This window comes from Ambystoma mexicanum, chromosome 3q (genome assembly GCF_040938575.1).
Source record: "Ambystoma mexicanum isolate Mex_15411 chromosome 3q, UKY_AmexF1_1, whole genome shotgun sequence".
Taxonomy (NCBI): Eukaryota; Metazoa; Chordata; class Amphibia; order Caudata; family Ambystomatidae; genus Ambystoma; species Ambystoma mexicanum.
This window is the reverse complement of record NC_090926.1, coordinates 703,686,896-703,699,982: the sequence shown is the minus strand read 5'-3', so window position 1 is coordinate 703,699,982 and position 13,087 is coordinate 703,686,896.

The window sequence follows — 13,087 nt, the reverse complement described above, 5'->3', positions numbered from 1 at the left end:
TGAGCCAGCCTAATGTGGTGACAGCTGGAGAAAGGCATTGGGCACACAGGTCCCTTCTCGCATACCGGGTAGCTTCATCGTCTTGGTGAAATCTTCATTCTCTGCCATGTGAATGGTGTCTCATGCTTTGAAACACAAAGAAGGACGTGTGAGTGGTTCTTTTATTTCAGGTGCTTTTCTGTTTGTTTGTTATCTATCTAAGTGTGGGCATGCACATTCCTCTTCCATGTTTTCAAACAGGATGCATTAATGGCAGTTTACACCTCAATCCCAATTCATGCAAGACCCTTTATCCAGCAGCTCATCATCCCCTCAGCTCATTTACCTCCAAAGAAAACCACCCCTTCAACTGTATTAATGGGTGAGTCCTACACCAGGGGGTGTAATGGCCAGACTCGTTCAGGCATGTGCGCTTGTCGTGTGTTGTGAATGTGACCTTCCCCTTTTGTGGTCCCTCCCGCTCAAAGTCCAACACCATGTCCCTCTTGTTGGGGCCTCTGACATTAGTTTTATTTATGTATAATTGTCCTCATACACCGCCTCCCCTTCCTCCACCCACTGTGCAGTGACTGTACAACCCTGAAAAAGACATGTAACTTCACACAGCACGTAAAAAGTAATAGATGTGCCTTTTGCACCTGTAGTTCTTTTGGAATAAGTGTTATGGGCGTTCCCATCGCCTCAGGTATCAGGGAGCACACATAACATGTTCCATTAACTCTTCAGTGTTGCCTTCTGGTCATACCACATATGACCAGAGTCTCTGTGAGTTTGGCCCCCCGCCTGGCCCAAAAACAAATTGCAGTTTGGCACATCTCTCTTAAATCATGCAATGGTGTGGACAGTGGATGAGGGTGCATTAATTTTTGCCCCCTAATTATCAATTGCAGGGAGAACAAAACAGCCCTCTCCTTCTATATACAAAACTCCAGACCAGTCACTTGAAATAAGGAGAAGTGAAGAAAGCAAGAAGAAAACAAAAGCAAAAGAAACACAAGGCAATTCCTCACATTTTTCAACATGTGTTTCCCTTTCTGTTGCCCCCACCACGAAAGACAGTTCCATCTCTTGAAGCTGCAAAAGAAAGACCACAAAGAAATACTTAATTAGCAAGAACTTCACTTTTGTTGCCCTTTCCTTCTTCTCCTGCAGAGGGGGGCATTGCTTTTGTCCTGTTGGCCATTTAGGAGGTGAACACATTGACACTTCCCCTCTACTTTCAGCACAGTGGGGGTCATGAAGGTGATGGTGTATGGGCCCAAAAAGCAATCCTCACTCCTCTTCTTCCTACTAAAGTTCCTAATCAATATTTGTCCGCTGGGTTCAGTTGCAGGAGGGTCAGGGAGTCCTGTTTCTGTTGCTCCAGTGATGCCTCAGACGATGATGGTGCTGGTAGGTGTCATCGGGGCTTGGTCTGTAAGAGATTGAGTAAGCGCCCTAAGGTAACCCCTAAACTCCGCCCCCAATATTTCAGTGGTACTGTGAGCATTAGAGATAGAGCAAACATTGCGAGCAGGGACATGAGGAGTAAGCCTCTGCGTGCTGGGAACAATCTCAAGAGGAATGAAATGGTGATTGGACCACAGGCGATTGCGCAGAGCAAAGAGAGCAAGCAGCATGCAGTGGAGCCAGCTCTTGCAAAGTATCTCACATAACTTCTCAAGGCACTCCTTGAGTAGGCCGTTGAGGAGTTCCACTAAACTGTTGGCTTGTGGGTAATAAATGGAACAAAGCTTGTGTGTGATACCTAATAGGGAAGTTATGTCTTTAATGACCTCATTGGAAAAGTTTGGGCCATTGTCGGACCTTAATACTTTGCACATTCCCAACCATGAAAAAACCTTGCACATGAGGAACATAGCTGCTGATTAAGCATCACAGTGGATACATGGTCCTGTATCAAGCCAATGGGAGAATGGACAGTGTGGCACTGTGCCCTGCGGTAACTAGTTGACATCCAATTGCTGGTTGGTTTTCTTTGCTTGTGTCTGATATCAGTAACAAAACGTTACCGGGTAGAGTCTTGATTTTCCATTTCCAAAATATAAAAAGTGAGCGAACAAGACTTATAATGACCGACAGACCGCCTATATCAATTTCTACAATCACATCAACATTGTTTAGAAAAACATATTTTTATCACAAAAAATATATATAACTATTCAATATTAAAAATACATATCACCAGAGCATATGTCTCTGTCTTAATACATATACGACACTATGCATGTATGTCCCTGTTTGTTATACAGCGGTTACTCCCATTGGATCAGCATTGCTTCCTTTATTGCTATGGTCATGCCTCATACGGATCTAAGTGATCCAACCGCAGCCGATTTTCCAGCGGCTGGAATGTTTGCATGTGAAATTTAAGAACCACAAAAGGTTTGTACATTTCCCATGCAAACACATGTTCAAAACCCCTATATAGTCACAACCCCACCCACACCCACAACACACCCCCCACCCACACCCTCAACACACCCCCACCCACACCACCAACATAAACCCTACTTACCTTCTCTTCACGCTGTGTCCCTGCAGCGGCAGTTCCCTTTCACTTCCGTGCTCAGGAACAGGCACGCAGGGTCCTTTTCTTTTTTTTTTTTAGGAGCTGCAGGGGTTTCCCCGCAACACCCGCTCACTATACTATAAAGTATAGTGAGGGGGGTGTTGCGGGGACAACCCTCAGCCCGTTTATTTATTTTATTTTATTTTTTCGGGTGTGCTGCGGGGGTGTCCCCCGCAACACTGCGCTCACTGCTGTCTTTTTTTTATACTTACATACAATGCTACCACCAAAGGGGCAAACTTTTGGTGTTCGAACCTTTGGTGGTAGCATTTTTCAGACTTTTTCTACGGTCAGACTTTTTTTCGGTCCAATCGTACAATTCCGCCTCATACACCATTGAGGATTTTACTGAATGTGCCTTTGTTTCTCTTTGTCTCTGTTTGTCCCGGTGCTGCTTCCCCCCTGCTCCATACTTTGCTGCACCATGTTGAAGGCATCTCAGGTGCCTGTGGTGTTTCTCTCATCTACAACTAGGACCATATTGTCCCCCGGCGTGTGAGTAAAGCTCTCTCTTGTTTAATCCCCTTCCCAATGTTAACATAAAACAGGCAACGTTGATATATTTATGTCAGATTTCAACCCTTACAGTTCTTTCTCTGGCATCTCTTTCTCTCTAGGTCCCTGTGGGGGATCTTTGGACACCAGCAGATTACTGTGCACATGCTTGATCTAATTGAAGTAAGTGCACAACGTGGTAACATTTTAATATGATCTTGTTTGACACTACTGTTATTTAATTCATGGCCTTTTACACATGTCTATTTCTAAATTATTGTAGAAACAGGAAACCAGTCCTGAAGAAACCTTGCCCCATCCAGGTTATTAGTTGAAACTAGGATATTTAGCGCTCAAGATTATTTTGGATGGAAGACAATCATTTGAATTGTTTATTGCCTCATTGTATTGCTTTCATATGACTGTATTTCTGATCACATTTTCCTTCTTGGCTTCAGGGAGGGTTTCCCAATTTGAAATCATGTTTGGTGATGACATGCATTTGATATTTGTGGTTGACAAGAATTTGCAATCGCAGACTACATTGTGATTCAAGAGGGGTATCTGTTCCAGAACCCGATTGAACAGCATTATTTTACTCACTGTCCTCACACTATTTCACATCCCTTTGCACAACTATTTGTCTTTTTCCTGTGCCTTGTGCGATTTATTTGATATGTGCATAGCATTTGTTTTTTAACATGTTTTTGTCAAAGCCAGTACATAGAGTCATTAAATGACACACTTTCATCATTTACTCAAATGGAATCCACCCTCATTTCCCTCTTGTTGTTGGAATGATAGGAATTTAACCCATACACATGACTTGATACTTTCCCACACCTGTATTTACTTACATTGTACACATTTATTTCTTATTATAAGGTTGACAAATGTTTCTGCTGGTATATATGAGTGATTATACAGCTCCGATACGATCCGGACGTCTTCAGGATGTAAGTGGGGTCTGGTAGAGCACCTCTCCTTTTATATTTGTGTGTTCTCTTGTGTCTTTCTCATACACATAACCATGTTCTCCTCTCATAAATCAAAGAGTAACATCATCCTAAATTGTTTCATATTGAAAACCTAATTTCTGATATGTGGTCTTCAATGCTCCTAGATAGGTACTAATCCTTTAACTTCTTGACTTTATTACAGCCACTCTATTCTGGAGCATGCTAGCAATATGCTTGGTCCGCAGCATGTCTCCTGCATGTCTCTCTCCACTGGGCGTCAGAGACCAGTGATATTGCTATGGGGAGCCGCCTGTGGGCAGGATGAATTGTGACTCTGGTTGTGAAGCTGGTAGTCTGGTTGGCCCTGGTGTGTGCTGCTGAGGCATCATAGGTGCATTGCAAGTCCTTGGGATAACCGAGGGCTGCTATGGTGGCATGGTCTGCATGCTTTGGGGAATGTGTGGTTTATGGGTGCTGCTTGCTGCTGTGGCATAATCTGAATGTTCTTGGGAAACGTATGTATTGTATGGGCTGAGTTTGTTTGCTGCTGTGTTTGTGAGTATTAATGTATTTTGGGGTGGCTGGATGGCAGTTTTGAAATCTGGTAGTGATCAGAGCCATTAAACATATGGTGAAACACCCTGAGCCCTGGAGGCTGAATAGATATTACGCCTTACTTTTCCCCATTAGATGCATCTTTCACACAAACTCACCAGGAACTTAGCCAGGATTGTATAACAATTGGGGCCTGGAGCTAATGTAGTTGGGCTCACTCTAAGGGGGAACTGGGCTTGTTCTGCCCCTGGCGGAATCCGTAGGAGCTACCAAGCATAGCAAGAGAGAACAAACCAGCCAAGGTGGGTTCGGAGGACCCCTCCTTGAGAAAAATGTGTAAATAAGTGGTAAAATGATGAATTTTACAGTACACTTTGTGTCATACATTAGTTAAAAAGCCATACAGTTTACAATCGGTTTTGTAGGGTAAAACATGAAAAAAGTCGAGTAAATGTCAAGTCTTCAATATTGCACAGGAACATTTTCAAACACATTTTCATAATGCCTTTGCGCATTGTATGTCAGTTATCTGCAAGTTTAAAAAATAAATAATCATACCAATTGTGCCCCAACATGTCCATCCTAGTACACCTAAACATGCAAGTATTCTCACATCACAAAATGCTCATGTATGCGCTGCCATTGATGCCAGTAACAATATTATAAGACAACATTTTTATGCTGGCTATGTCATCGCATGCCTTATCCGCACGTAAGAACATTCTCCTGTTAATGCCAGTTAAAATAAAATCCATACCACAGTAAGAAAACATGTCTCTGCTGGCTAGCTGAGTGTGATCTGCAGTTCACAGGTTCAAATCCTAGCACGGTCAACTCAGCCTTTCATCCTTCTGGGGTCGATAAATGAGTACACACTTTCGTCGGGTGATAATTTGTACAGTGCTTTGGCAAAAGCGATATAAAAATCACAAGTCATTATCATTACATAAATCAATCCATATAACCACAGTAGGACCCATCCAGCACCGTTGCAGTACCCTCCCTCCCCCCACTCCACTTCTCCTTAGCATAATAACACTCAAACTGGATTTGCTTTGCCCAAAAATGCCAATAAAACCTGCCATGCTCATGGCAAAGAAATGTCATGCTCTTATACCCCTCACTTGCGCCCAGCCTCGCAGATACTCACACCCAGATACACTCACACAGATATACAGCATATGTACTCACTCACACAAACAAGCACCCATATGGCTTCTGTCATTCAAATGAGCGCCCAGAACATTCACACTGCAATCTCATTTACACGCGATCCATGTACAGCATTTACATTGCATTCATTCATATGCATTTATACACCCCTCGCATAAACACACACACACACTTATACACTGCCTCACATGCATGCACGCATACATACATACATGCATGCAATCCTTGCATACACACAAACAAACATTTTTTTTTCTTACCCGCTCAGGCCCTACCCTCTCTAAGCTTCTGCATCTCACTGGCTATTTAGTTAAACAAAGCAACATGTTATAATCAAAGCAGAAGTGTCCTGTGAGCTTATAAGTAAGGCTTTGTTGTCCTTGGTTCAGCTAACTCTCTGGGTTAACAGGACAACACAAGAAAGAACGACAGAGACACCGGGCTCCCCACACTCCTTGCAGCCACCTCCGATCACCAACTGTCAACCGTCACACAAGCCCATGCATTCTCACAGAACACGGTGACCTCACAGAGCACCGCGCACACTCGCCAATTATGACACATCCTCCTCCCTTATACTTATCAACACAAACACCACGCGCACACGCGCCTTATGACACAACCTCCTCCCTTATACTTATCAACACATAAACATATGGAACACCTCCTCCCTTATACTTATCAACACATAAATATATGGAACATTTACCAGCAATGCTGCACATCATGACAACTCTATACACCCCAGCCCTATCACCAAGTGGCCAACTAGGCAACAGACCTGAAGCACAAAGGAAAACGACACAACCCCGCTGAACAAACACCGGACCACAAGTCCCTGCATGTCCACCACATGGTATCACAGAGCCACAATACCACCCTAACCATGAACATACTAGGCACAATGCACACTTCCACCAATCCAACATAAACAAAAATTCTTTACCCATAGCAAACTGAGGAGATACATAAATCTCCCCGCCAACTTCCCCTAACATAGTAACCCAAACACCATAGAGTGGCAACCTCAGCAACCATCACCAAAACCCAAACATCATTGAGTGATCCTAAACACCATTATTGACCCAAAACACCTCTGAATGAACCTAAACACAATGAGTAACCCAAAACACATTGAGTGACCACCTCAGCCACTGTCAGCAAAACCCAAACACCATAAAGTGATCCTAAACACCATTAGTGACCCAAAACACCTCTGAGTGAACCTAAACACCAATGAGTGAACCTAAACACCAATGAGTGCCCCTAACACCATTAATGACCCAAAAACACCTCTGAGCTAACCAAAACACCATTGAGTGAAGCCTAAAACACCTGAGTGGCAAAATCGCCAACTACAAAAACAAATACCCTTGAGCGGCCATCACACAAACCACCCCCCCCACTCTCACCTGGCACACACCATGCACCAGCCGACCTCGTGGTGCAGCTGACCCCGAAGTACTGAGCATTAATCCATTAATCAAAGAGGTTGCTCCACACTCATCCGCACGCCACACACACAACCCTGACAGATGAATGATAACACAATCCCCAATTACAATGCATATGGTCGTAAAACCTCCCCCCGACCACATGTCCAAATTTGTCCCGCACATGAAACTTTTAACCCCGCAAATTCATTGGCCCTCATTACGAGTTGCCCGGTAAAAGCGGGTTCATTACCGGCATTCCAGAACGTGCGAGTCCGTGCTCGTATGAACCCGCTAACAGCAGGTGATTACGAGTGCGCGAGCACACGCGTTCCCCCATGCCGGTAGTGGCAATACCGCCATGCAGGTAAAGGGCCACCAACCCCCCTATACCGGCATTGCGGGGTCCGCCCATTGCGTAACCGCCTCATAACAACCCCTAAATACCGGCACGGTAACTTCGGCACGGTATTACCGTGTTCGCAAAAAACGGATCCGGAAATTACATCATCGCGCAGGAACGGGAAATGGGCCGGCGGCCATCTTTAAAAACACAATCCATTGCCATCCTCCACAACCACCACTTCTTTCGTGTTGTTGTGTGCCACAACAGAAGCAGGATGTCTAAGGCTACCAAGAAGTCGACCCCAAGGAAGAGAAAGCAGCGTTTTTCAGATGCAGAACTAAGCATGCTTGCTAACACCCTTGCACAACATGCAGATATGATCAGGAGCACTGACCTGAAGCATGCGGCCCAAACAAAAAAAAAAGAAGTCTGGCAGGAAGTCGCACAGAGGGTGTCGGCAGTGGGGAGCACCCCAAGGAGTGTGCGTGACTGCTAGAAGCGGTGGGACGACCTGCACCTCCGGCTGAGGAAGATCCTGGCGGAGAACAGGAGTGCCGCAACGGCGACAGGCGGGGGCCCACACTCCCCTGTGAAGTTGACGACATGGGAGGAGACCGCAAGTTCCTTCATAGAACCTGAATCAATTGAGGGAATTGGAGACCAGGAGGTTGGCGCCGCATCATCCACAGAGGAAGGTGAGTGAACCATCACATCCATGTAGACTAAACCATGATGTGGCACAAGTGATGTGGAAGTGAGACTAGGCAAGCAATGCATGTCCCAAGGCTACATCAACATATTCATTCAAGAATGTGTGCCACACCCTGCACCACACGCATGCTGAGTGCCAATCCCAATTCCAACAGAGGTGCAACATGACCCAACCATGCCCATGGAACTCACCACACAGACACCAAACCAATGCCATGCCACCAGCCATGCATTGATTGCCCACATGCCCCCTCAGAACACCAAATGCCACACCCCAGAAATTAAATGATGCCTGAATGTATGAACATATCACACCGCAATACATCATTGCTGCCATTTGACACCATCACTGATGACCTGCATCTCTTCTATCCCCCAGGCACCGATGAGGAAGATGGAATGCAGGACAGGGGTGCAAGTTGATCCACTACATGCCAAGGGACCAGGGCCACCGCCACCCCCCAGCCCAAGAAACTGCCTAGAGCAACAGGCAGTGTGCCACGCAAGGCAGTAACCCCGCAGGGGACACGTGCAGCCACAGAACAGCAGCAGCCACCCACAACAGTGGGAGGCATTTCCATCGATGCTCCGCCAGCCACCGCAGATGTTGTGTCTACAGAGGTGGATAATGAGGGTGACATCACGTCTGGCACACCCACCCCAAGCCCCATTACCAGCCCCCCCCTCCCCTACAGAGTCTGAGTCCATGGACGATCCGTGCCTCTATGACTCGGACCTTGGAGACTCTGACATTGGCATCTTTGAGGAAGACAGTGCCCTGGACGTGGGCCCCATGCAGGTGCCATCTACCACCCTGCCAGCCACCGCCCTGCCAGCCACCACCCTGTCTACCGCCACCCCGGCCACCAGTACTCCAGCAGCCAACGACTCTTTCGAGGTTCGCCTGGCAAGGGTTGAGGCCCGACAGGAGTCCATGCTGGAATTCATGCGGCAACAAGTAACCACTGGGAATGACGCCATGAGGGACATTGCCACGGCCATCGCAGCCAATACTGCTGCTGTGGAGGCATCGCCATGTGCCATTAGGTAGTGTATGGGGTCACTTACACAGGCCCTGCTTGTGAATCTGCTGCAAATGCAGCGCCCACTCCTTGGGGCATCCATGGGACTGACCATCGACACCTCCACTGCAACAACCCCTTCCACCTCGGCCCAATCGAGCCCTGTGCGGTTGACGCGGAGGAGTGCACGGCGCTTCACCATGGCACCCCCGGATCCAAAAATTGCCAAGAAATAACAAGACAGGCAATGACATATTAAAAATGTACGTTGGTGAAGGGACCACTGTTTGTTGGACATATGGGGACATTTGGGGTTTGTGGGGTGGGTGAGGGAGTTTACTGGCGTATTTTTGGGGTTTATGGGGTGGGTGAGGGAGTTTACTGGGGTATGTTTGTGGTTTGTGGGGTGGGTGAGGGAGTTTACTAGGGTATTTTTGGGGTTTGTGGGGTGGGTGAGGGAGTTTACTGGGGGTTGTGAGGGGATTATGTTCACAATATCACGTCTCTTGAAAATACACCGTTGTGTGCAAGCAAATCATTGGCTGTACATACTTCTTTTTGTACATGTACATTTATTGTGTGATGGTGTACAGTGGGGCAGATCTAACAAAACAAGTGTGCATGTCCACATTCAGCCAGTTTGTCGCAGACACATTACTTTCATTGTCCCTGCGTTTCAACAGTATTCGTCAATTAGTGCTTGGCGTACAGCATGGCTATCCCGTACATCACATGATGGCAGGGGGGCTGCTTCGTCTCCGTCTTCATCCCCTTCATCCTCACCCGGCCCATGCATGTCAATGTCAGGTGGCAGTGGTACATTCCTTCGGATGCACATGTTGTGCAGCATGACACAGGCCATGGTGATCTTTGCCACCTTCTCGGGCCTATATAGGAGTGCCCCACCAGACCAGCTTAGGCAGCGGAACCGCGCCTTCAACAGGCCAAAGGTCTGCTCAATCACAACATGGGTACGAGTGTGCACACAATTTTACTCCTCTTCATGGCTGTTCTGCGGGTTCCGCACAGGGGTAAGTAGCCACGGCCTCAAGAGATATCCTCCATCACCTACAAGAAGATACAAATAGGTGCGTGTCACTCTGAACTGCCACCTTCAGGGAGCACGGTCATGGCAGCAGCTATTTGGTGTGGGCATGCACATGTCCCTGTATGTGTACAAAATAGTCACCTATATGCAATGTATACTCTACAGAGGTATGGTACTCAGGATGAGGTTAACTAGATGATGCGGGGTGTAATCCTGCATGCTGAGGCAGATGTGCTGTGGTAGTGCGACAATGTTTAGTCTCAAATTCATGCTGTATATTGATTGCTATGCATGGTCACACTAGCCGCATTACCACAGTTGCCATCCTATTCAGTCATGCATTGTTTGCCATCACCATGGTGCCCTGGTTGTGCCTCTTACTTGTTGTCATCCATATGCATTATTTGTGATATGTGGCCCAGTGATGTGTCCTGTTCCGTTTTGCTGGTTCAGGTGAGGAGTGTTTAGCTCTGCATGCATTCTCCACTCACTGGCTATTGCCACGTAGGTGAACTTTTACCCCACCCCTTTCCCACCCTGGTGCACTAGCCCCCCTCTTCTGCATTCGCACACATCAGTACCCAACAGCATGGCCATGGCCCTGTTGTGCAACTCACCAAGCAGACAGGCACGTGGTCCAGCATGTCGCTCCATGTGACGGGGTAGCGTGCAGTTGCACAGTAGCATGGCATCATGTGTGGATCCGGGATATCGGGCGCAGCAATGCGTGATGATCTTGCTGGAGTCACATACCATTTGCACATTGATGGAGTAGTATTGCTTGCGATTGCGGTACACCGCCTCTATGGCATGGTGGACTACCAATTCCACATGGGCTCAGTCGATGGCACCGACACAAATGGGCATGCCTGCCAGTGCATGGAAGCCTACTTTGGTTTCGGCTATCTGCTGGCCAGTCGGTGGTAGGGATATATGGGTGCCTGTGTGCTTCAGGAGGGCATCCAGCACTTGGTTCAGCATGCGTGAGAATAGTGGTTGTGAAATGCCATGCAGCTGGCCCACTGTGTATTGTTACGTGCCTGTGGCCAGGAAGTGTAGCACAGACACCACCTTTAGTAGTGGGGGGATAGCAGTGCGTATTTGTATGTGGCTGGCAATGTCGTTCTGTATCATGTCCACTATGGTGGTGATGGTGTCACGGTCCAACCGGTACAGGGTGTGGATCTGCTCAGGGGTTAGGTTGAATGGGCTGGGTCTGGTGCGTGGGATTGCTGGCTGCCTACGAGGCTCTGGTGGCTGTGATGGTGGTAATGGATGGGCCTGTCTCACACTCCTTCTCCTCCTGTGTCTCCTCTGTGCTGCCTGTTCTTGCTGCTGTAGTTGTTGTTGTTGTTGCAGTTGTTGCTGTAGTTGTATCAGTATAGCCATGTCCTCCTGCGCCATGATTGCAAATGGTAGTGGTAGCATTTTGGTGTAGGAAGGGGTGTGGTTTTTAGTTGTGCTCCTTTTGTGCTGGGCAACTCTACATTTCCTACACCTGTGGGGGGGGTTGTGGTCTGTGGGTGTGCTCAGTTTATACTATATTGTGTGCCCTTGTGGCAGCTGCCGTTTATCTTGCTTGCTGTTTGCGGGTGGTCCGCAATGCCTATTTTGCCAGCATCATGCAGCCCGTGATTACCGGCTTTGCGATGCTGGTATTTGCATGTATGCGTGGGTTGGAATTATCCCCTATTATCGGCATGCCGGTATTTGCTCCCTGAAGGGGCGCATGTACGCACCTATGCCGATATTAGCGGCACCGTTGTTTAGTGTGCCGCTAATACCGGGTTTGCGGGTCGGAATGCAACAGGACGGTAAACGATGCCGGTATTACCATACCGGCATTGTTTTGGCTTACTGGCATACCTCATAATGAGTCCCATTGAATTCCAAAAGAAAACACTGCGCTAAATGTGTCAGTGGTAATGACCCAACCATGAAATCGCAGTCGACTCCTGAACCGGACAACCCCGGCACCATAATGGAACCCTATGATTCACCACCACGAGGGAAAGACCATCACTGTATGGTGTCCAAATACAAATTAAGAAGGTGCCCTGCTCCAAAGTAAGGGATTTCATACCTTATGGCCCAAAACAGACATGCAGGAACTTGTGGTCCGGAGTTGGTTCTGCTGGGTTGTGTCATTTTCCTTTGTTCTTCAGGTCTGTTGCCTATTTGGCCACTTGATGATAGGACTGGGGGTATAGTGTTGTCATGATGTGGAGCATTGCTTGTAAATGTTCACAGTGTTACTACTTTATTTATTTATTTATTTTTATTTCCTGGCCGCCGGTCTTTTTTTTTTTTCTACACGGCCTCTACTGCATGATGAGCCTCCTTGTATCGCCGACCTCTGACAGCCACTACGAGGGCAACTGAAGGTGCAGCGGCCGGCAGGGCCTAGTAATGGTGTGACTGTCTGGGGAAAAAGTTACTGTGGTGCAGTCCTATTATGGGCGTTGTCACCTCGTAGAGGTCACCATGTTCTGTGAGAATGCGTGGGCATGTGTGACGGTTGACACTTGGTGATCGGAGGTGGCTGCAAGGGGTGTGGGGAGCCTGGTGTCTCTGTCGTTCTTTCTTGTGATGGTGTTTTGGTTCGCTCAGAGGTGTTTTAGGGTCATTCATTGTGTTAGGGACACACATTGGTGTTTAGGTGTGTCATAATTGGCGCGTGTGGTGTGACTCTGTGAGGTCACCGCGTTCTGTGATAATTTGTGGGCGTTTGTGACGGTTGACAGTTGGCGATCGGAGGTGGCTGCAAGGGGTG